Raw genomic sequence first — 23,886 nt, 5'->3', positions numbered from 1 at the left:
GAAGGAAGAGATGAAGAAGGGAGGTTATTGGACAGAGTGGCATTAGAAGAAGAAAAGTAGCAGAGGCGCTTGACAACCTGGAGGGAGAGACGAGCAGGAGGAGAAACAGGGGGCAGAGTAGAGGTGGAGGTTACGTACTTGGCATTGGTGCAGGATATAAATTGGCATGTTTTACGTAGAGGAGGTCAGTTAGAGTTCAGCAGTGACATGCCTCCTGAATATCATCCTCCTCAGGTAGGAGGGCTGACCGCACATCAAAGACATGTCGTCATGGAGACTGCGGTGTAAGATAATAGTTTAAAGCTGTTTGAAAACTAGGCAAACTAGATGTTTCTACCTTCATGTTTGAGCTGTACACAATTGTATACGATAGCGTATGAAGACTAATTGCATAACATGTGTGGTGTAAATGTGATGCTGCACTGCAGAAGCATCCACCGTAATGAGCTCTTTAATGCCTCGTCATAACAGCAGCAAACAAAATCACTGGGAATTATGGCACCTTCTTGAAATAATTGTCATTTTCTCAGTAGGGCATTTAATGCCTTCACAGGTGAGTCACCAACAGAGAGATGACAGGAAATCAGAGGAAAGAGAAGACAAAACAGGGACATTGAAATTCATGGTGCATGGGCCAATGTTTTCAATTGATATAGAGGGATTTAAATGTTTTAAAACTAAAGATTAATAGCTTTCTTTTACATGTGTACACCATGGACCAAATAGTGTAAAAAGAAAAACAAAATGTCCAAACCAAAAAATACACAGATTAAAACAAGATGCAACTTGTACAAATGAAACCGTTTTTTCTCCATGAAAACGTCTGTGTTAATCTATCATGAATTGCCAGCCCATCACACCTGCTCGGATAACTCTGTATGGATTAACATTACTGCGGCAGCTGCTCATTTTGACTTAAAGAATGTTTGCACTTAAGATCTTGTGGAAATCAAATACACACATCCCTCGAACAAATTAGGTCATTCAGCCTTTCATATAGCTCCTCTTTCATGGATGAATCAGGCAGGTGGCATTCTATTGTGGTGAGAAGAGAGGATCCCATATTTTGTTTCCGGCTTGTTAGAGTGGACAGGAGGTGGTGGGCGGGAATCTCTCAACCTGAGATTTCATAGCAGAGTTGAGCCTCGAGGAGCTCACCTGTAACCAGCTGGCTCCCCTGATCTGGTTGTTAAAATGTAAATTAGCCTCATCAAGTAAATATTGTGGATGATATTTATTTTCATGTCAACACTTATGAACAACACATCCGTCACAAATCACCTGAGTTGCATGTGTTTAAGTACCTTTGAGCCCTTTGGCTCAAGCCCAAATAAATGACTGTTTCATAATATGCATCATATGATTCCACAACCATCTAAGACAGTGGGTCCAACCCGACCCCCAAAGGGATCCCAAGATCTGCGTGTGCTAGCAGTCTTCCACAAACTGCTAGCTTAACAACGATAGAAAGAAATCGTATTTATATGGTACTGACAATAGCCACGTTCGTTGTTTACTTTCGTTATGATATGTTTATGGTCACATTGATAATTTGGGGGGAGTGGCTCTGGACGAGGCCTGAAGGGATGGGCTGTCAGTAACTTTTGAAGCTAGTGCTGCTAACTCCTTTCATTGGAAAATAATGAGACTTTCTGTGGCGTCATTTTAAAATCTAGCGTACTCTTGCTGGCTTCTCAAATGTTACCCAAGATTTAGGAATGCCCTGTAATATTTTTCCCAACAAAACACTGTCATCTTAAATGGCCAACTATACAAAAAATGAAGAAAATTAATAATACTTGCTTTAAGATAAGAAATTTAAAGTGCAACATCAAAAGACTACATTTACCAGACCGTTTGATTGCACATGATTGTTGAATAGCTTATTGACGGTACAAAACTAAGTAGCCCTATATTTAATACATACATATATTAGAATATCAACCCACAAAAGAAAGGCACACATTACAAGTGTAAAACCAAAAGAAAAATACTTACCTCCTCTATTATTATAAATTACAAAGTATTCAATAGATAAACCTGCGCTGTAGAGATTGCTTTACCGGGAGTCGCAGCCCCCCCTGGCGCAGCCCCCTGCCCTTCCTCCCCCGGTCCGAAACCTTTCTGCTGTGGATCAGCAGTCGAGCCCCTTCTGGAGCAGAGTCAGCCCGCCCCGCCGAGCAGCAGCCGGGCTCTGCCGGTGACAGTACCAAACACCCTCCGCCTGCACAGCAGCGGATCCGCCGGACGGGTTTGTGGGGAGAGGAGCGCGACCTCCAGAAGGAGCGACACACGGAGAAGAGAACATTTCACTCGCTGCTCGCTGTTTTCAGAAAAGTTGTTCCCGCAACGAAAAGGCGACCCGGATACCCGCACGACACATTTACTGCTGGAGGAAACATTGCCTGTGGAGAACATCTCGCTGGAGGTGAGAAGATCACGCAGCGTGCAACAGTGATTTAGTGGGACAGTTAGATTCTTTCATTAACAGAGGGTCATGTTTTGGGCTTTGTATTAAAGCTTTCGTATACTGTTTTTTATACAACTAGTTACGAATTGAAGTAACTTAATTTATGCTGTTGGCAGATTTGTGCAAAAATTATCCACAAACAAGCGTTTGTTTATGGCCATTTATGGCAAAAAGGATGTTGGAAATACTAAATGATGGGGTTGATGGTCTACATGTTTAATGAATTACTGACATTTGACTTGTCTGAGTGATTAAAGTATTTGAGTGTCACACGCATGTGAAAGCGGTGACTTAGTTTTCACTCCAGTTTCTTCACTTTCTTGCAATGAATTCAGCTGTTTCCCGCACGAGCTGGTGTCTGTGCATGTGTGGAGAGAGAGAGAGAAACTAGAGAATAAGCATTGCTCTGTTATCTACATCCAGCTGTTTCAGTGAATGGGGTTGCGGCTGCCCCTTGCAACTGGCAAACACACGCACACGCACGCACGCAAACAACTGCTCTTGCATATCACTTTTCGTGTTATGTTCGTTCTGCCTTTTGATATCTGCAGCTGTTTTTGTTTAAAGACTGAAAGAAGCAGCGAGGATGAAGGGAATGTGATGAAACGGAAAGGTCACACAAAGAGAGAGTGAGGGACCGTATGGCACCACTTGTTTTATGCTCTCAAGGCCCACTTTAATATATGGATTAGTTAGTAGTTGAACTGGAAACGCTCAAGGTCTTACTGGACCATAAATAATCCCCACAGGAGCAAATATAAATGCTGAAGCATGCCTGAGATGCTCTCCATCTTCTTCTCCTCTGTGGTGAACACCCTCGCTGCAGCTGACTGATGTGTTTGACGTCATGTTCTCACAGCTAAGACTTAAACTGAATGCAAACATTCAGACAACCAACACAAGGATGCATAAACGCTGCAAACATTGATTCTTGTTCAGCTCGCACATGCTCCCCCCCTCTCCTGCACGGAGGTTAACTTAGCGTTGCGGCATCATCGAGCCGCCTCACTGGGAGACACTATATCATCCTGCCTTGTCACTACAGTACAGGGATGGAGGACGGTGGCACACAAACAGAGAGAGGTGGTGGTGGTGGTGGTGGTGGTGGTGGGAGGTGATAACCAAGCTGTCAGGCGATCAGGATTGGAGGGGCTGAAAGGGAGGACGGGCAGGTGGTGGAGGAGGGTATGATGATGAGGGATAATTTTTATCACATGGCTCCTTCACAGGACAAGAAGCTCTGAGGCTTCTGACATGTTAGGGAGCCGAGCAAAAACATGACCAAAGTCATGGTTCAGCATGCTTTTGACAACATGTAGTCCTGAAAGTTATTTTTTTCCTGTCTTTTTTCTGCCACTGCTGTCCCTTTTCAAGTTTTACATGATTATGAAGTATATTTTCTGCTTCTTCTGTCGAATAAACCAACCTCATCTCCATTCATGTCTACATTGAGTTAACAAATATGTGTGAGTCGAAACTAGAACACAGCCAGAGGCACAATCGCAGCTGATGCACATCTGCACAGTACTTGCTCTGAAGATGCTGAAACATTAAAGACATGCCTACTGCTGAAATGTAGCCGCTGCTTTTGCAGCTTAATTTGCTCATTAGATAATCTCAGCTGAAAATAGCACCTAAATGTGCACACAGGGGACACATCTGTGCACCCGATAGCACTCTTATATAACAAGCTAAGGAAAATCCCACATTAAAGTGATGTATAGAGGGAACAGTCTGATCCACACCTGCAAGGCTCAATTATCAAAATGCCTCTCCAGCCATCTGGGATTTAAATGATGCAGACTTCCATTTTATTTTGCTGCAGCGGTGATGACAATGAGCGGTGGATATAATTAAAAGCACGTCAGCAATATTTAATTCGTTGCCATCATTCATGATGTAACACAACCCAAAAGCTTAACAAAACAGAAACTCCTCCTCATAATGCTCTTATTAAACGCCACTGTAGGTACATTCGAGATAAACCAGGAAGTGTATGTTGTTTTTCTAATGTAGTAATGAGCTTTCGTGTGCAAAGTCTTGTGTGTGTGTGGAAGAACCGTCAACTCCTGTGAGATAATCGTGCACTCAAGGGAGCTCAACAGATGTGTTTTCTTGGTTTCGTCTCGTGTTTCCCTCCATGAACCACTTCACGTCTTAAGTGTCATGTCAGAAAAGCAGTTCTGTTTGATGTTATGCTGCATTTCCTTTTTCTCGATGCAGGTCGTGGCAGTTATGTTGGTTCTGAGATCCAGTTCAGCTGTAATGTGTCTTAACAGCGGGACCGTCATTGAGATCTCCCTCAGACTTTCTCTCTGTCGGCCCGTTAGAGCAAGAGTAAGAGCACGGCAGGGGAGACAAGTTGTCAGTCAGACTCAACACACGCACATGCACACACACACACACGCACAACGCACACACACACACACACACACACACACACACACACACACACACACACACACATACACACACACTCCTCTTGTATGTGAGACAGTAAGTAGCTGCCTGGGTTTGCAGTGACCTTTCTTTTCTTGCTTTTAAAGGAAGTGTCTCAAATGGCTTTGTGTTCATGTTCATGCGGCAGATCGATCATCTGCATGTAGAATTCCTTCTTGTCATATTGGTGTCCATGCCATTAACGGAGAGACAAGCTGTTACCTTAAACATTCGAGCCTTCCAGCAGCCTTCATGTTTACATTCGACTAACAGCTTTGAAGACACAAAGACAGGAAGACACAAACCAGCAGTCATGTTCATCTTGCTTCTTAGTTTCAGCTCAATTTGAGTTTATTGTACTTGAATGGAGCTTTATTATCGACAGTGCACTGAATGCCTAAATATTTATTCTGGCTTCATTCAGAGACATTAACCTCATTGCTTTCTAAATTTGTCAAACCACATTATTGGATTGTTCTACTTAGTGTTGTATTACAGCTCAAAAATCAGTTTGAACTATGATATATTTGTGGGGCATTGTAGTAATAATAATATTAGTCTTTGCTGGTTCTGCTGTCTGACTTTCTTGATGGTTCAATAAACAAGCTGCATTTTGTCTGTTCCTGAGTATTGAATAGTTAACTCTGACAATTAAATTATAGATTTTAGAATTTCTGAAGAGGCCTGCCTGCTCCTACAGCAAATCCATAATATAATTTCATTCCTCATTAAATATTTAAGGTCATCTGAGGGATTTTCTGAACTCTTGAATCAATCCCAGTAATATTAGTGAATTATTACAGTACGCTAAAGGAGATGTAGTCAGTGGACAAACGGTAGCATGCTGATTGTTTCCTGCAAACACAAGTATGCATAAACTATACAGGCAGCCTCTTCTGCAAATCATTTATATTGAATTAACCTTTTATTATTTTGTATTATTTGTTAGGTGAGTTGTTTTGAGTTTACACGGCTCTCTGTTAATCTTACAAATCTAACATTTTAATTCTAGGTTATTCCGGCATTATGCAGACTCATAATAATTATTAATCAAGTGATTGCACTAGAGGGCATCGCTGGTGTACTGATGACGAGGACCAGGTCTGTGCAGTTCAATCAAATACAGCAATCTGTGCCATGGATACAAAACGGTAAGAAAGTAAGGAAATGTGCATAGAAGAGGCTTTATTTTTCATTAGTTGACTGCAACACTTCAATTCAACAATATTTTTCAAATACATATGTACAGAACTCCTCCTTCAAGGAGGTCAAAATAGGAAAACAAATGTAATTTACCCAATACTTTGGTTTATGACCAAACCCCTGCCGGGCTAATGACCTTCCCATCCGGTGCTAATTAGTAAATAAAGTAAAAGATGGTGAACATTATTAGTGGGTTGCCCCGTCTCCGTCAGTAGTAATGTTATTCTTTGTCGACTTTGATTTCTTTTGTCGTTGTTCTTATGACTTCTTTTAAAGTAACTTAGGAGCACATTTCCAATAGAACGCAAGATTTAAAGTGGTGCTTTTGTGTGATTTGTTTGTGTGTGGGGGAACTCAGTTTAACAGATGAGTTGATTTAATCAACTAATCAATTAGTTGACAAAATTGTGTATGTTAGTTGACTAATAATTTCTTTTGTAGAGGGCCTGCGTACTAAACATCTGCATGTTCAGATAACTAGTCAGGAGGAATATGGAGCTACAGGAGCCCAACACAGACAGACATCTGCTCTGCCCGTTCATCAGCCTCAAGGTGTGGCTGCACAGACTCTGGTGGACCACTCCTGTCATTGTCAAGTTGTCTTCGGGCTCAGTCTGTCATTACCCCCTTTTGACTTTTACTGACTTAAAAACACCCAAAAGCAGCAGCCATTAAAAGCTCCACGAACTGGCTCGCTGCCTGTGTGTTATCATGTTCGCGCAGAACCCTTTTCAACATGAAACGAGACTCAAAATGAGTTTTTTCTCGCATAAGTAGATTGCATGTCAATTAAATTGCTGTTGTAATCTGATAGCTGAGATGGCAGGCGGAGATGAGCTCTGAAAGCCTCTACAGTCTGTAAGAAGAGTCAGAATCAATGCAGAGTGGAGTAAGTCCGTGTTTAATGGACATTAAGGGGCAGAGCTCTGGCACAGATCTCATTAGAGCAACGAGTGCTGAAGTCTGCCAACTGCTCCAAACATCCATTAGTAGGCCAATCAAGTTGTGTTTTTTCAACACTTGTGTCTGCGTTCACTTTGCCCCAAAGATACAGTAGAGAAACTTCTATTAGACGCTGAAATCAACACATTCTTACAACCATACGTCAAATAACAGTTTAATCAGTGCTCCTTGGTTTAAAACAATGGGAAAACGGTGTGGCTGACAATAACTTGACAAACGAAAAAACAAAATGGCAGTTTTAAGTACTCATTATGTTAAAATGCAAAATCCTGTCTGTGTGCAAAGTATGAGGACCACCCCTGCACATGGAAACAGTTTTCATCGATCGGAGCGCTGCGCTGCCTTCCTCCCTCTCTCTCTCCTCCGGAGGAGAAGGGAAAGTGGCCTCATATGTCACAAAGCGTCACTTCACTGCTGTCAAGAAGTTGACGTATGAGGACCGAAATGGCCAGTGCTGAAACAGCAGACCACACACACACACACACGTAAACACAAGATTGATGGACGAGACCAGTATTAGGTCCAGAATGGAGGCACCTGGCCCGGTAGCAGATGAGCGGTTTTAGGAAGTCCCCAGACGACTTGCAGCTCCAACAATCAAATGTTTTTATTGCTATCAATCTTGTCTCTGTGAGAAAATCCATTCAGGAGTCAAGAGACTTGTTTCTTCTTCGAGCTTGAAATCAAAAGAAGGAATCTGTCAGAGTTGAACTCTTTACGTAACTAACAATGCCGCTCTTCCTTACGAGTCAGAAAGTCATCCATTAAGCTGTTTGTTGATTTGCTTCTATTGGAAACCTGATTTGTGCCAGCAAGGCAAGCAACACATGAGTTATTGATCCAGTTTAAAAGCTCATTGGCCCCCCTCTGGGGTGGCTTAGCTCTAAAGGAGCCTCTCAGATATGATTCTGTCAAACATCACCATTTGTCTCAAACAACTACCTCAGCAGATTTGAATCAGTGAGTTTTTCAGCATTTTGCAGCGAGGCACCTCTGAGCTAATAACAAAAGCAAAGATCGGTTGACACCCAGTTGTTTGGAGATGCGTCTGATTTATAGATTAGGTTTCCTCCACCCTCTTGGCCAGCTTCTTCCCCTCGGCGGAGTGAAGCCATCGCAGAGGATGCGTCTGCCAGATGACCTCGGCAGAATGCGTACCACACGGTGGCCCTCCCCCTCCCTGCATCAGCTGACTAGCTTGGGTAAACTGTGGTCAGCTTGTCTCATGGAGAGGGAGGAGGGGGAGGGTGGGGAGTATTAACCCTGAGAGAGTTTACATCATGACCCCAGCGTATATCTCTGCATACTGTATCGGTTAAACTACGTAATTGATCCCTCCTATTTAATTGCTGGCAGATGTTTCCCCATTCGTCGTCCATGCCTCCATCTCTTCCTTTCTCATACACACATGTTGAACCCTGATTTTCCCAGAACTCTTCTGGGATGCCGTCCCAGGCGGGGTAATGTAACTCCCACCACCCTCTCGTCCGAGCCAGCCCATCACACGTGGATTGCCAGGACTCAGCTTGCCTGGAAGCCGTCCTGCGCTTGTGAAGCATTCTCCAGGTTTTAAATACAGTTGCTTGCAGTTCATGGAGTGATGCTGTCAATGGTTCCCTCCTCAGTTTCAGGGGGACTTGGGCTCACACTGACAGAGCTGAATCGTGGAGGTTTGGCTTTGTGTCGCGGTGTCTTTGTCTGCTCTGCATCATCCTGCAGACAATTGGTTATGGAGGGTTTTGTCCATCTGCTGAGTGAGATTTCTTGGAAACCAGAGACACAGTGCGGATAAAAAGATGAAGGACAGGGTTTGTCTTGTGGCTGATCAGCAGAAAAGTGAAATCAAGTCCTCAGTGTGTGTGTGTGTGTGTGTGTGTGTGAGAGTGTGTGAGAGTGTGTACTACAACAATGAGTCCAGTGTGATTCTTTCTCATGCACGCGTCCTCAAGCCTCCCTTGGCTTCCCTCTGCGATTTGACATTCAAAAGATGTATTGTCCAAATAAACCTTTGATATTCATATTATTATCATTAACAGACTGGATCAGCGTGAAGCTCGCTGTGTTTGGGGTCTTGCTGTCCCCCCCCCCCCCTCTTGGCTCAGACTGAGGGAAGACATAAGTAGGTCAAAGTTTAGTGGAGCGTCCTGTCTGAGCAGGAGGATTGGAGTGTGTGGGGGTTAATAAACAATTTCATAATTCCATTGTAGCTTACTTATATCGAGAGATTGACCGTCTGCCTTCTACGAAAATGTTGCAGGTCATCTGGACCAGTAAACATTTATCAATGATATATTTAAACTGTAACTGAAGGATTGGTGGCTGAATATAAAGCAGACTTATCAAAACCCATGAATATAAGAACTTGACTGGTGACCATCATTATCGGTTTATTTTTTCGCTAATCACAGCGGTTTTGGCATAAATGATCAAATGAATAACAAGAAATGAATGCACAAAAATGCAGAAGATATGTTTATGTTTAGTGTCCTTCATAATACAATATTTAAATATCTTATACTGTTCATATCTATTTTGTATATAATTTAAGGGATTCTTTTAAAATATGTTTCTTTATGTTGTGTGTTTTATGTTATTGTTATTATTTTTGTTTTTACTTGAAACCACCTGAACATTTTGTTTTTGCTGACCTCCAGTTAAATTATCAGGTTCCTCCAAAGAAACTTAAGGGGCTGACTCAATATATCTACTTTATTTTTGGGTGACAAGCATCATATTGATTTAACTCTATTTAATTCTGATTTAAACTTTAATTTACTAAACGGAGAATTTATTTTATTTGTGTAACAAAGCTCTGCTTAATTAAAAAATTAGACTAGTATTAAACTTGTTTTAATCTTAGATCAAATGAATCCTTGTTGGTGCAACACAGCCTCAGAGTAGTCAGCCATGTAAGTGGCTCTGTGAGGCTGTACTTGAGCACAGCGATGGCTTGAGCTAAACGCTAATGTCAACATGCTCATCACGAAACACAAAGTACAGAAGAGGTCATTTCGAACTAGAACTTCTCACGTGCTACGTAGTGTCTTATGTTTCCTTGTGAGATGATTCAATCAATAGCTGTAATACCTGGTATGAGGTCACTCTTCTGGCCTTGTTGACCCCTTTGAGCCACTCTACATACTGGGATGTCTGGGTTACTGGGTGGGGGACTGGCTGGGTGAGGGGTCAGACTGTCGGCTTAGAGTTGAGAAGAGCTGGAGGGTTGAGGGTCATGTGGTGGGAGCTAAGCCTTTGTTTTATGGGTATTGTATCATTACATTTGAAGACATATTGTTACTGTAGCTCCACTTTTACAACGGAAATGTGTTACATCCGATAATAGAAAATAGATCTGGAATATTTATAGTTATTGTCAGCTGAGTTTGTTTAACATGAATATGTCCCAATCCTTTTCTTTTTCTGTTTCTTCCTCACTATGAGAGAGCTTTTACAAAATCAGATGTTACTGTTGATGGTAAAATAAAGTGTCAGCAGACCAGGATTCTCTGCTGTGCAGAGTTTAAATCTCAGCTCTCGTCTGCTGTCAAAGATCAAACAGAAAGATTGAGGTGGAGACGGAGCGGTTTGGAGAGGTAGCGGCGGAGGATACAGAGATGAACGGATGAAATGAGGCCAGTCATCCTGTCTCATTTACTATGCAGGGTTGGGAGGGGATTAGCCTCGCTTACATAACTGTCTCTCCCCCATCTCCCCTTTAACTAGCCCATCTCGCCCTTTTCCTCATCCCACACAAAACTCTGAGATCAGATTGGTTTGGGCCTTTTTGTTACTCCAGTATTTTGGATATATTTCTTAGTTTTTTTTACTCTTCGGGAAAAAAATCCTCAGAAACAAAAGTCAGAAGGAGACTGACATTGGGGATTTGGGGAGATGATGAAGGAAGAGACACAAATTAGGAAGGGACACGGGCATGCAGGGAAGCAGCATGGAGTAGGTGGAGGAAATAGAAAGCAAAGTGAATGTGATAAAAGATCTGCAGATAAAGAAAATGAAAAGAAGATAACATTAAAAAAATAGGGAGTGGGGAGTGTGTGTGTGTGGGGGGGGGGGGGGGGTTGTTGGGGGTGAATGAGATAGTCTATATATAGTTTATCCCTGCTGTTAGATCGCCCAGCAAAGCTCAGCATCCATGTCAGTCATCATGCTAGTCTCCATTAACACACATAGTAGATTCTTTACCCTGGAAACGTGTGGACATGCTGACCTTTGACACTGAGTAAAAGGAAATTACACACTGACTGATCTATTTGTGTGTGTGTGTGTGTGTGTGTGTGTGACATAAATATGCTATGAAACGTGGGGGAAGATTGTCTTCAGAGAGCGGTGGGTTCAGTTTAAAACACGCACAAAATCAAACACAGAGAGTACACACCAAACACACCCGGATTGTACGTCTTCATCTTGGGAATAAATTATCCATGCACCATCTCCTGTGTCCTTTTGAGTTCTTTCCTTTTCTTCGATCACATTTGCATATCTCTGTGGTCTTTGTAGTTTTGTCCTCTCACACACATGCAGCTACGAGCACACATGCAGGTGAACGCATGAGTGTCAGGGAGAGAAACTACATCGAACATGTGGACTTCCCTTCTGGCTGACTTTGATGACATCGGTGTGCTCGTTTATTGTACCTGCTGCTTTAATTTTTTTTAGTTACGTCAATAACACAAACTCTTACCACTCGCAATTTGTATTTATTAGTTTTTTTTAAAGAGAAATATAGCTACAACCAAATTGATTTTAATTTTTAATCAGCCCACGATGGGAAACGTTGCACGGCGAGTTGTTAACTGCGAGCTGAAGGCTGCGAGAACTGGCCAGTTACTGTATAAGTTCCTGGATGATTCATGGAACAGTCTCAGGGTTGCACAGGACCTCGTTTGTTTCTGCCCCCGGCTCACCCTGCTCCAATAACACGCATACTGTGGCAGAGGACACATGTATACAGACACATGTTCATGACCACTCATTGACGCACGCTTTCACAATATATGCACATGTGCAGGCCCCTTCAAGTTTGCAGACAGAGAGACAATAATGTGCGTTATCAATCCCATAATGCCGTGTCGCACATATTGTAGAGGCAGAACTTCGAGGCTTGAGATAAATATTCTTTTTTCTTGTTGTTGTCCGTATCAAAATTATTCTTGTGCTCTTTTGCTTCACTCTTTTGTTGGATCCTGGTCTTAGTCTTAGAAAGAAAGTTACTACATTACTCAAGTACAATTTGGATGCAGTCAATTTCCATTTTATGCCACTTTGTACTTTTCCGAAGGAAATATTGGATTATTTCTGCACAACATTTATCTGGGAGCTATATTTACTAGTTCATTTTCAGAGTGCATAAATGAAACATATGATAAGCTCATAAAATAAGTACATTGGCTTGTTTTTGGCTTGTGACCCATTACAATTAATAGTATCCACTTAGAGTCTGTTGTCACATTTTACTCCTGTCGATGAATTCAATTCATTTGAATGAATGCTCTCCTGAAGGTTTCTTCCCTTTTTTTCCCTATATATATATATATATATATATATATATATATATATACACTGAACACTGAAGTTCTTGCACAAACGACCCTGTGATAGTTACAAGATGAAACATGATGGAGACAAACATCTTTAATTTTTCTGGAGCCGCCGTTACAATAAGTTTGACTGCATGAATTCTCTGCATTTTAGGTCAATGCAGAGTTAAAGTGCAGCCAGATGCTGACAGACGCTTCAGTGGGTTTCCATGGAATATGAACAGATCTCACGTCAGAGACTACCCTGCCTTGTGTTCTTACTCTGGGAATCTGTGCATAGCGAGTGACATAATGGAAGAAAAGCTGAAGACAGAGAGACATACAATAATATGCAAGGAGACAAATGAAAGGAGATGATTCATATCCTGCAGACAGACAATTGTAACAACAGCGGCAGGCTGATGAAGCTGGAAACGGTTAAAAGACAAAGCGTTTGTCTCTGGCAGTGCAAAACGCTGAAAAGGAAAATGAAAACCTTCCTGAACTTTATTCATTTCTTTATTTCTCCCTGCTCGCTATGTTTCCTCTTAGCAGTAAGCTTTTGCTTCTCCTGGTCTCACCGTTTCCACACAGAGGACCGCCATTAGTCACCAGCTGTCTGTGAAAATGCAACATCATCCCTTTTGTTTCTCGTAAGATTTCAATGCAGAGGTTGACTGTGTGCTGCTGTGGACGAGCTCCAGCTGCTGCTCTTAAGATCGGTTACAGAGATAGATTTGACCAACCGCTGCTGCTGCCACCTGCCACCCCGATCCCATGTTATCTCATCTAATCGCCACCGAGGAGGACGGCTTGTGATCTGAGAGGAAGATTAGAGGCTGGAGGGAGGAGTTAGAGGAGTGTATTGATTAGCCGTTTTACTTCACTGTACACGATGAGGTCATTCTCGTCTGGCAGAGGTGGAAAGAAACATCTCCTCAAGTGCTGCACTTGATTAAATACACTTTTTTTTTGTATTTTGAGAAAAATACACACAAATAAAAATGTGTTTAAACATTTTGAAAGAACGATTTTCCCTTGAAGCTTCTCGGTTTTGTGACCTTTTAAATAACTGTTTGAGGCCCAAAGACGTCAAATGGTGAGAGAGGGTTGGAAAGAATATAATAAAGTTCTGCTTCATTGTGCAGCAGAACAGCTCACCACCCCTCAGATTTAGCAAAACCAGCTGCAACCGAAACATGCTGCTTACACATTGCGTTATTAACAATCTTATAATATAATATGTAATGATGTATACGTGTTCTGCAGTACTATTATTGGTAATACTGACATAGACATAGAAGTACTTTAACTTGTGTAAAGGATCTCGTACTTCTTCTCCCACTGGTCTCATGCTTTTCCTCTAGGTGTACACTGCTGGATGAAGATATTTAACACATTAATTCAAACAAAGCTGGAGGGCCCAGTTTTGTTCAAGATGTCTTCAAATAATTATTTCTCCTATTAATTGTTGTAACAACAGTGTTCCCCTGAGGTCTGAATATTAAGTCTGTGGTTTTAATCTTTTTAGAAAAGCCTTCATTACATTGCCAGACTTAGACAGGTTGCCCTCTAGTGAGCATAACTGGATCTACACCGAGCCTGACCTGAGCTGCTTGGTCACAAGTGAAGAGCAAACTAACAGCACTGGAGTTTAATACATACGGCGGATAAATCTATCAGAGCAGCACGGGCCAATGCGGTTGCCATTGTTATTTTCCCGTAACCTATGAGATGAATGGCCCTCATTAATCATGGCCATTTGTCTTTGGTTGTAAGAGTAGAAGGTCAGTGATTAAACCTCGTTGTCTGTAACGTCGCCAACTCTCTTTCTCTCTCTCTCTCTTTCCCTCCCTCGTTCAGAGTTTCAGAGGGGGAGTTGCATTTTGCTGCTGCTCTGCTCTGCTTTTCATGGCTCTGATGTTGTCTGCCACCAAATCCCTGCTGAATAAAAGTCAGAAATTGAAGCAGCAAATCATGTTTTATGTATGTGTGCTTACACAATGAAAGCAGGCTGGAAAGTGGGCCAAGCATCACACGGGGCATATTATGGCAACAAAGCAGCTTTCCACTTTCTTAGAAGAATACCGACAGCGGCAGGCGGCAATGCCAGGCTCACAGTATCACATGAGTGTCTGGTTAATGACAGCGAAAAAATGGAAAGAGAGATACATATAAATTGCAACATCTGGATGCTCTATTCCTGGGAAGTAATTCACTATTCCCAGGGACTCTATTCTGCTGTAGAAACGGTGCTGTTGACATGATTTAATAATATATATGTCTGGAGATGAACAATGTGACAATATACTGAGATTTTACCCAGAGGTAGCCATCGCTTAAATATCTCTCTGGTTATAGCAGGTTGCAACTTTCTATTGTTTTCAGTAGCAAATTATATGATGCTTCCTGTCTTGATTATTGATTATTGCTTTGGTCCATATAATGTCAATAAATTGTGGAACATGCTTATCACAAGTCTGCTCGACTTCAGATTGCTTGTTCTGTCTGAACAACAGTCCAAAAACCCTAAATATACTCATTGTTCAAAACTGAACACATCAGAGAAGCTACCAGCTAATTTGTCATTTTCTGTTGATCAATTAATTGATTCAGTTCTATATTGGATTGTTTTGGGCAATGTTGCAAATCATTGAGAAGATTTGCCTCATGGCAATGTTGAATTTACCAAGTTGTTACACCAATGTGACTTGGGATTTATGAGGTATGTCATTTACTGGATTAGCTCCAAAAATATTCCTATCTGGTTATTTTTACAGCTAAAAAGATTCGTTAGAAATACATTGAAATACATTTTTGGACTGACAAAACAAGACAGGGGAATATATCACCTTGGACTCTAAAGAACTGTGAAGGAAATGTTTTATTATGTTCTGACATTGTATATGCTAGACAAGAAAACAATTAGATTATTCAAGATAATAACTGGAAAATTAGTTACAAAATGTGCTATATAATATAAACAATATATTTATATTGCAGTGATATACTGAGTTCATGTCCCTATTACCCACCCCTAGACCAATCTAATGCCCAAGTGTTTGTCATTCTTCTCTCCTTTGTATCATTTTGTAAAAGTCTCCTTGGCACAGATTTAGCCACGCCTTTTGTGTGATTGCAGCTCCTTTATCCTTGACCCTCCTTTACTCCTCCCTCATCAGTACAGCATTGGAACACAGTGGAGACCTGAAGTAACCCAATAACTAAAACGATAGAAGCATCGTGATTAACAGAGTGAAGTCACGCAGGCTGCATAACCTTAATAACAGACTGAGCTGAAGTTAATGCTTCAGCACGTTGAATCATAGTGTCATTGTTCTCACACTAACTGAGGTCCCTGCAGTGAGCACATGTGCTGCTATAGTGACTAATCTATCTTTCAGTGATCTATAGGAATAATAATCTCTATCTAATCTGCACCCATCGGTGCACATCAGCCCATCATTCAGGGGTGAGATGTCATTTCCTGATTAGAAATAGTGCACGAACTCCAAGCCCTGTAGAGATTATTACAGCATCGCCGGTCATGTCTTTTTGGCCTCGAAGTCGGTTTTATGAAAATTAAAAGAAGGGTCAGATCTATAGGTTAATGTGTGTGTGTGTGTGTGTGTGTGTGTGTGTGTGTGTATACAGTTCAGTGTGTGTGCCTGTTTCTATAAGCCTTTCCTTGATTTGTAGACTCACTAGCCGCATAACTGCAATGGCGTGTGGTCAGTCAAGTACTTGAAAAATATCTCAACAACCATGCGATGGGTTGCCATTAAATTTGTCACATACATTCATGGTTGCCAGAGGATGAATATAGGGACTTTGATGATACCCTAACTTTTCCCGTAACACCACCATGAGATTGATTTGTGGTTTTAAATTAAATGTCCCAACAACTATTATATGGATTGCGATGAAATTTAGTCCATACATTCAAGTTCCTCTTTAGGATAAGTTATGATATGTCAAAAGCTACCATTATGATAGATTATATTGTCACACCAGTAACCTGTATTTATTCAACAGTGGTTCTTTCCATTTCAATCCCTATTTAGCCCTGCATATCTCTTATATGTGTGAAGTGTGTGTGTGTGTGTATATACATTAGTGAGAAGAATGATCAAATCAAACAGTGGTGGGACATCTGAATAAACCCCCATCTTGTTATTTCACTAATTTCATCCCCAATCCTCCCCTGTGTCCCCAAGGGAAGACCGTGACCATCTGTCCTCCTGGGGCTCCCTGTTAGGACAGATTGATGTCTTTAACCCCATCAGGTGCAGATGATCAGGCTGTGTCCCACCGGTGTTCACAATGAAAAGTGCAGGGCATGTGGCCATTAAATCAGGCCTCAAATGGCTGAAACACAATAATCATCTAATGGCAGGAATCCCAGATCCAGATTGCCCCTTTAATCAGTTGTGCCTTCCCCTGAAGCCTAACTGACCTCCAGAGGTTTGTGAGATTTTCTCTTGACAGACCAACATATGATTTCATGTCATGTTTGCTCCATAATAATGCTATTTGAACTTCTCTTCTTTTCTTGTTGTGATGGCTAAACAGTGCATGCTGTCTGATGTTTTCATCCATTCATCGGATTTTCTAAGGACAACATCAAACTTTTGTGTGAGTGTCCATATTCCTACAGTCTTTCTGTTTATGGCAATAGCTGTGAAAGAGCTCCGTCAGCATCTGTTCGTGGCTCCTAAAAGCAGCTCTGAGCCTCAGGACTGACCCCAGCACTGGAACACGAGGGCCAAAATCAATATTCGTATCGGATCACTTATCAGAATGTAACAAGCTGACTGATTACCTCATTGGCTGCTTAAGTGGAGAGTGGAGAGTGGAGAGGTGGCAGGGTGGGAGCAAAGAGACAGATTGGGTGCGATGAGAAGATGATAAAAGAAATCATAAATGAAAAAGGGCAAATTAGCATTTTTGGAAAAGAAGATAAAATAATGTGTGTACAAATGTAAGAAAAGAGTATTTATATTATTGGACACCAGGGGGTGGTTATACTGACACAATCCAACTTCATAAGGTTTTACCAAATAACTTGGCACTATAGTCTATACTGACATAAGAAGAAAAAGTAGTTATGTGAATATTCATCAAAACTCAGATAAGTTCAGAGATTGTTGCTCTTATGCAGCCGATAAAACCAGGAGATACTAATTCAGGATATTACATTATAACCAAAATCAATATATCACCACGCTCTACTGCTTTAAAAAAAATCTCATTTCCTTTTAGAATTTCGTCCCTCTTTTTTGTCTTCTCCCTTTTATGAGTCAGTGAAGACAGCAAATCAGCACCTCAACCACTCGGTGCCCCTTCATACCGGACGCGACTGTAATCGATATTATAATGTGAAAATTGTGTGAGAATGTGAACAGCTCACCTCGGCATTACCATAGACTGAATACGAGAAGAGGGCATTGCCGTCTTGTTGTCTTTTTGCAACCAGAAGTCACAAAAGAGGGTGGAGTAAAGTAAAACTGAACTCTGACTAAGACATTTTTTTTACGAGACCTAAAAAGTTCAAATTGACTTTCAAGAAGTGAACACTGTAAACTTACAGAGCGGACAACGGCGTGGCAGCAACATGTCAATCACAAGCTAGTTCACGACGCACTTCAGGTTTCACACCCGGAAGTTGCTGCCTCAGCATTACAGAGTTGTGTCGTGAGTTTCACCTCATCATTTAGATGTTCGGCCCTTTACTGTTTCTGTTGACTCTTGCCGCTCTCATAACGCTGAGTAAATGTTGGGCTTCCAATCCTAAAGTGCACATGAACACAACTCCAAATACATGATAATATTGCTCCGTAACTGCTTCACCAACTTAAAAGGTCAATGCTGTGTTTACTACTTGTTCTTGCTGTGGTCTCCAAGTGGCCACAAAAGTATTGCAAGTTTATTACAATGTAAATGCTGCACGCATTAGTGTATTTTGAGTCAACAGGTCAGTTTTAACGCTTTATGTTTCCTCCCTCAGGCCAGAGTGCAGGAGAAGAGGCTCAGAGAGGAGCGAGGTCCTGGGATGAGCGCTCTCGGCTATTTCTCTGTCTCCCCCAGACCTTCAGGTGGAGCACGCTGGAAGATCTGAGGTAAAGAACCACACAAGAAAAATAAAACACCCTCTGCAGAGAAAACACTTCTCTGACGACGTTGACCTTCAATATTTGCTGACTCACGTGTCCTCCACTCTTCCTCCGCCTCTTGTTCTCTCTCGCCCTCCCTTTTGGGGTTGCTATTTTCCTCTCCTGTCTTTCTGGGCGCTGAGGACATTGATCAATGGTCTTAGTTATTTGTGTGGGCTCAGTTTGGACCCGCTGTGGTCACTTTGTCACACACACGCACACACATGCACACACACGCACACCACGCGCGCACACACACATACATGCACACACATTTATGGAAATCGGGGTCTTGGCCTCCATCTTTGAAGTATCCGGTTAGGGATTGGGTTTGGAGATGGATGACAGTTTGAGTGTGTGACACAAGGGGGAAGGAAGGTTTCAAGGAGGAAGAGATGAGGGGTCAAGGGGTCAGGAATTTGTGGCTGAGCCTGTGTTGTTCCATACGGCAGCCGGGTGACAGCAATACCTCCATAGAAGTCAGAGAAGGTGTGTTAGTCCATTCTTTGCTGCCACACATTTCATTTTCCTCGATACACTCCCTCCTCCACAATGCCTCACTTTAAACTCATTTGTGTCGGTGTTGGATAGCTACAGCACAGTTGTTGGTTTGTGTTTGGGTGACGAGCAGTCCCACACCAATGTGTTCAAGACCTCACAGTAAATGGCAGAGTTTGTGAGATATGTTATGTGTTGTCCACGCAGCAGCAGCAGCTGTCTTCCTCTCTTCTTTCCACCGTCTCCATTACAGATCTCCTGTCTGCTCGGCTCTCTGTCTTTCCTCCAGTCAAGCTCAGCCTGTCCCAGCCCAGCTGTCCACTTCCTTCATTAGTCGTCTCACAACGATACCCACGGCCTGCTGGGGCAAGGTCACTTTCAAAATACATAGGACTTCTACTTAGTTCCTTATTTTTGGTTAATACGTGTTTGAGACAATTTAAAGCTGCAGAAATCAATGTTGTTATGTTAAAACTAATTATAAGAACCTGCAAAGATGCATTTGAACATCTTTCAGGTCTTTCAGTTTTAAGCTAAAATAGAAACTTTAAGCTAAAATAGAAACAGTTTTAAGCTAAAATAGAAACACACACACACACACAGTAACACACATGCATAATAGACTCAAAAGCTTTCTGAGGTAGTATTTTCAGCATGGAGACGTGGGCTGTGTTAATGGCAGTAAAGTGCCAAGTCAGAGAACAGAAGGGAACTTTCTTCTCACTTGTTACCATGGGACCCAAAGGGAGGTACAAGGCAGTTCTAGTAAAGAGAGAGAGAAGACACACACACACACACACACACACACACACACACTCCCTCCTCTACAGCATGACTCAGTCCTAGTTTTCTTTAGTGGCACACAAGATAAAAGTGGTTAATTTTGTCTGATTTGTAAGTGTCTGTAAAGTCGGTTGATTTTCTTAGTTTTATTTCATTTCAATTGGAATGCGGTTGAGTCTTTCACCATCGGTCAGGCGAAACACAACATTTTAAGACATCAGCTTGAGTTCCAGTAACTGCATTTATTATACATAAAAGTATATTTCACTTTTTACTGACTCATTGGTTGACAACCAGGTGTCGAGATAAACCTGAAAGGTCACAGGATAAAATGATAAGAAAGAAAAAAAAAAACATTTCTGTCACACAACATGTTATTGTTTTATGTAATACTTTAAAATACTTTTTCTGTTTTTGAAGAAAAAAATCTTCGTTTGAACCGAGGCCATAAAATATGAGCGATCACAATGTGGCTTCCTCTGATGGTGTCACATGCCCCAAATGTAGAATTATGCATAATCAAATAAATTGAAAATGAAAATAATCACTATTTGCAAAGAAACAGCATCAACACATCACTCAAAATACAAGCACAACCTTTTCAATCCCTCTACACTCATTGTGTTACCTGCTGATTAATACTCTGCACAAGAGAGCGAGTGGAGTGTGCAGGCACAAGATGAGCAGAAACATGTTATGTAATTTACCCCATTTGAGTGAATTGACCCCCCCCCCCCCCCCCCCCCCCCCCCCCCCCCACACACACACACCCCACACCTCCCTCTGTAGTGGCTGCAGCTCTCAATGTAGTCAATGTTGTTTGATAATTGCACTGCTGTGTTACCAAAGGATAGATGCTGAACATTCGGGTGAGAGGACGTGCTGCCCTGAATGCCCCTGTGGGTTATTCAGCTCGCACACGCACCCACCAAACACAAAGAGTGGATAACATTTTTAAAAAGAAGTTCAATCCGACGCAGGATTGTGTCGAGGCAGAATGTGTGAAAGAGAAGGGGATGGATGAAGCTCAGACTGAAAAGAGAAAGGGGTGGAGAGAGAGAGGCAGAGGAGAGTAGTGTGTGTGTGTGTGTGTGTGTGTGTGTGTGTGTGTGTGTGTGTGTGTGTGTGTGTGTGTGTGTGTGTGTTGAAAGAGGGGAACGAGAGGCAGGGGGGCTGGCGGACAAAAGTGAGAGAAGGAAGGGAGGGAGGAATGAGGAGAAGGAGGAGGGGGAGGCGGTGCTAAGGCAGACAGCAGGGAAGGAAAGCTGAGAAGAGGAACAGTGGAGTGAAGTGAGAAGAGAGAGGAGGAGGAGGAGGACAGGACAGGAAAATAAGGGGGCTTCCATTTGAAAGTCCTTGTGTCAGGATATGAGGTCCTGGCACGCTGCAGGAAGTGTTGTAGAGCAGAAGTAGACGACTGGGGAAACGAAGGAGAGACGGGGAGAACCTGAGCCAACAGAGACTGGAGTGATTTCTACTTTTTTTTTTTTTTTTTCAAGTGAGACGGAGACAAGTGGAGGCAGCGATGCAGAGCTCTCACTGGGGTGAGTGTGGAGCGAGGAAGAGAGTGTGTGTTGGTGCATGTGTCTGCATAATGAGTGTGTGAGTCTCCCAACTCAGGCTCTCTTTACCCTGCCCTTTATCCCAGTTTGGCTTTGTTTACATTTTAAGACAGATTTTGCCTAAGGAAACTTTGTATTCATTAGCACCTTGAGTCAGTGGGAAGCCACTTGAGAGGGTCTCCATTGTGAAAATAATGGGAGGTTTGTAACGGAAAGAGTTTCAGACAAAAGTTGCATGGCCGGCCCATTCACGCGCCGACACTGGTTTTAACAGGACTGGAAACTAGTTTTGGAATGTCAGTGAAGGCCAAAAAGTTGTTGTCTTCAAAAATCTGGAGGAACTGAGAACTAACTGGTCCAATAAGGATCGCTGGAAAACTTGGTTTCCTATCATTTTGTCAGAGATTGAAGGCAGCTGGATGATTCAGAATCAGATGACTTAGTTTGAAGTTTTTGTGCTCAAGTTTTTAGCTGCTCTAAATGACCCTGGAGTATGTTGGCCTGCACAAGGCATGGTGGGATGATACGTTTTTGGTGTGAGCCCAGGTTTTCTAATCCCGACCCTGAGTAATCTGCTCATTACGGACTGTCGGGGTATTGATTTGAAATTTCAGCCTTTCGAAAAGCTGTCCCACCCTCTGGACGGTTGGCCTGGAGGAGGAAGAGGAAAGAGGAGGAGGAAGGGTGTTATTCTGCACACACACACACACGCACACACACACACACACACACACACACACACACACACACACACACACACACACACACACACACACACACATTCAAGATAAGAAAGAGCATGAGGCAGCAGATAGATTTCCACCAAAGCAGTCAATTAGGCTGCATCTCAGAAGTGTGACCAATACAAAACATGTTTTTATCCAGAAGTCTCAAAGGGAATCTTGGTTTCCTTTGATGATGAAGCACTTTGGGAGACAAAGGCTGCAGTTGTTTCTCTTCTGTCTTACCTACGCGTGTAATTACAAGACTCCTTGTGTGCCCTGGGCCACATTTTGTAGTTTCTCATCAAGTTTGTTATGGCGCAAGAGTGATGATATGTTTATAGTCAGGACGGTTAGAGGGCCATCCATTCACCCAGCTCTTTATAGTAGCTGCTGTTTGACCGTGTCATGTTGAGGTTTCATTTGAGAGAAGACTGTAATTACGATTTTGGCTTTTGGCGTTTTGAAGGAATGACGTTCCACTCTATAAACATTGCGGCAGTAAATGAGCAGGTGATGAGACACGGACGTTGACGTAAAGTTTCACTCAAAGGGAGTGAGAGTCGGAGGACACAGAGACCGAGAAGATGTGTTACCTCATCTGCTCGGAACAAAACAAATGAAGTAAATGTGTGTCACGTGTGGCAGGTTACATACGTAACGCTTTCCAGCTGTGTTGACTCATGCTTCCTGTGGTTGTATGTGTGTATGTGTACAGCATGAAGTAGCTCCAAATAAAAGGTAGTGAGACCTCTTTCTCTTTTGGTTTCTCATTCCTTTCCACTTCTTTCCTTAGAAAGAAGATAGCCACAGATAGCCGGTCCAAGTTTTAATCTTTCTCTTTCTCTCTCTCTCTCTTTCTCTCTTTCTCTCTCCCTCTCTCTCTCTCTCTTTCTCTCTTTCTCTTTCTCTCTTTCTCTCTCTCTCTTTCTCACTCTCTAGTCGATAGTTTCTTGTAACTCATAGGAACCAAAAACATTCGTTAAAGGATTCGAAACAGGATTCAGCTTCGATTTGACTCCCTATCCTTCGTTGTTTTCCAGTAATCCCGTCGAGCTAAGTGTCATGCCAGGTATTTATGTAAAGCCTCGAGTTGAGAAGCATGGTGGAACTCTGAGACTGGGAGAGAGAGAGAGACAGAAACACAGGAAGACCGAGAGACAGCGAGAGATTAGACTTCGGCCTGGCCTCTGTTCAGTTTGCTGAATGAGTGTTTTCCACACCAGTCTGTGCCCCCTCCCCTCCATCTTTAATCCAGTTTACAGCGACACGGACAGTGCGTCTGAATACGTGTGCACATGGGGTTCTTTGCCTTGTCGGATATGTTCTCAGATGAGTGGAAGTGAAGTATACATCGAAGCTGGCACAGTTTAATAAGTGAGGCATTGCTGCTTATGTAAGAGCTGCTGTGGAACTCATTTGCCTCGCTGTATGTAGTAGCACTGTGTTTGTGTGTGAGTGTGTGTGTGTGAGTCGGTAGCATAGTGTGTGTCATACAGTGTGATTTCACTCTCAAGCTGTGACACCTCTGCTGAGCAGATATTGTGGCCTAGTTTTCCT

At 42.4% G+C, this 23,886-nt stretch overlaps 1 protein-coding gene across 3 annotated transcripts in view; it reads left to right on the top strand.

The window, feature by feature from the left end:
• Positions 1–2,140: 2,140 nt before the first annotated feature.
• The window catches only part of lzts2a (leucine zipper, putative tumor suppressor 2a), a 37,147-nt gene continuing 15,401 nt past the window's right edge, over positions 2,141–23,886 (top strand). Inside the window, exons 1-2 of one of the 3 annotated variants that reach the window (XM_034552615.1) lie at positions 2,141–2,428; positions 18,617–18,728. The gene's annotated coding sequence lies outside the window, so the exon portion shown is untranslated. Of the gene's footprint in view, positions 2,429–18,616; positions 18,729–21,288; positions 21,587–23,036; positions 23,068–23,886 lie in introns of those variants that run through there. The other 2 variants (XM_034552614.1, XM_034552616.1) reach the window with 2 other exon arrangements.

This window comes from Cyclopterus lumpus, chromosome 15 (assembly GCF_009769545.1).
Source record: "Cyclopterus lumpus isolate fCycLum1 chromosome 15, fCycLum1.pri, whole genome shotgun sequence".
Lineage (NCBI taxonomy): Eukaryota > Metazoa > Chordata > Actinopteri > Perciformes > Cyclopteridae > Cyclopterus > Cyclopterus lumpus.
The sequence above is the reverse complement of the archived record's forward strand: the minus strand, read 5'-3'. Positions and strand labels throughout refer to the sequence as shown.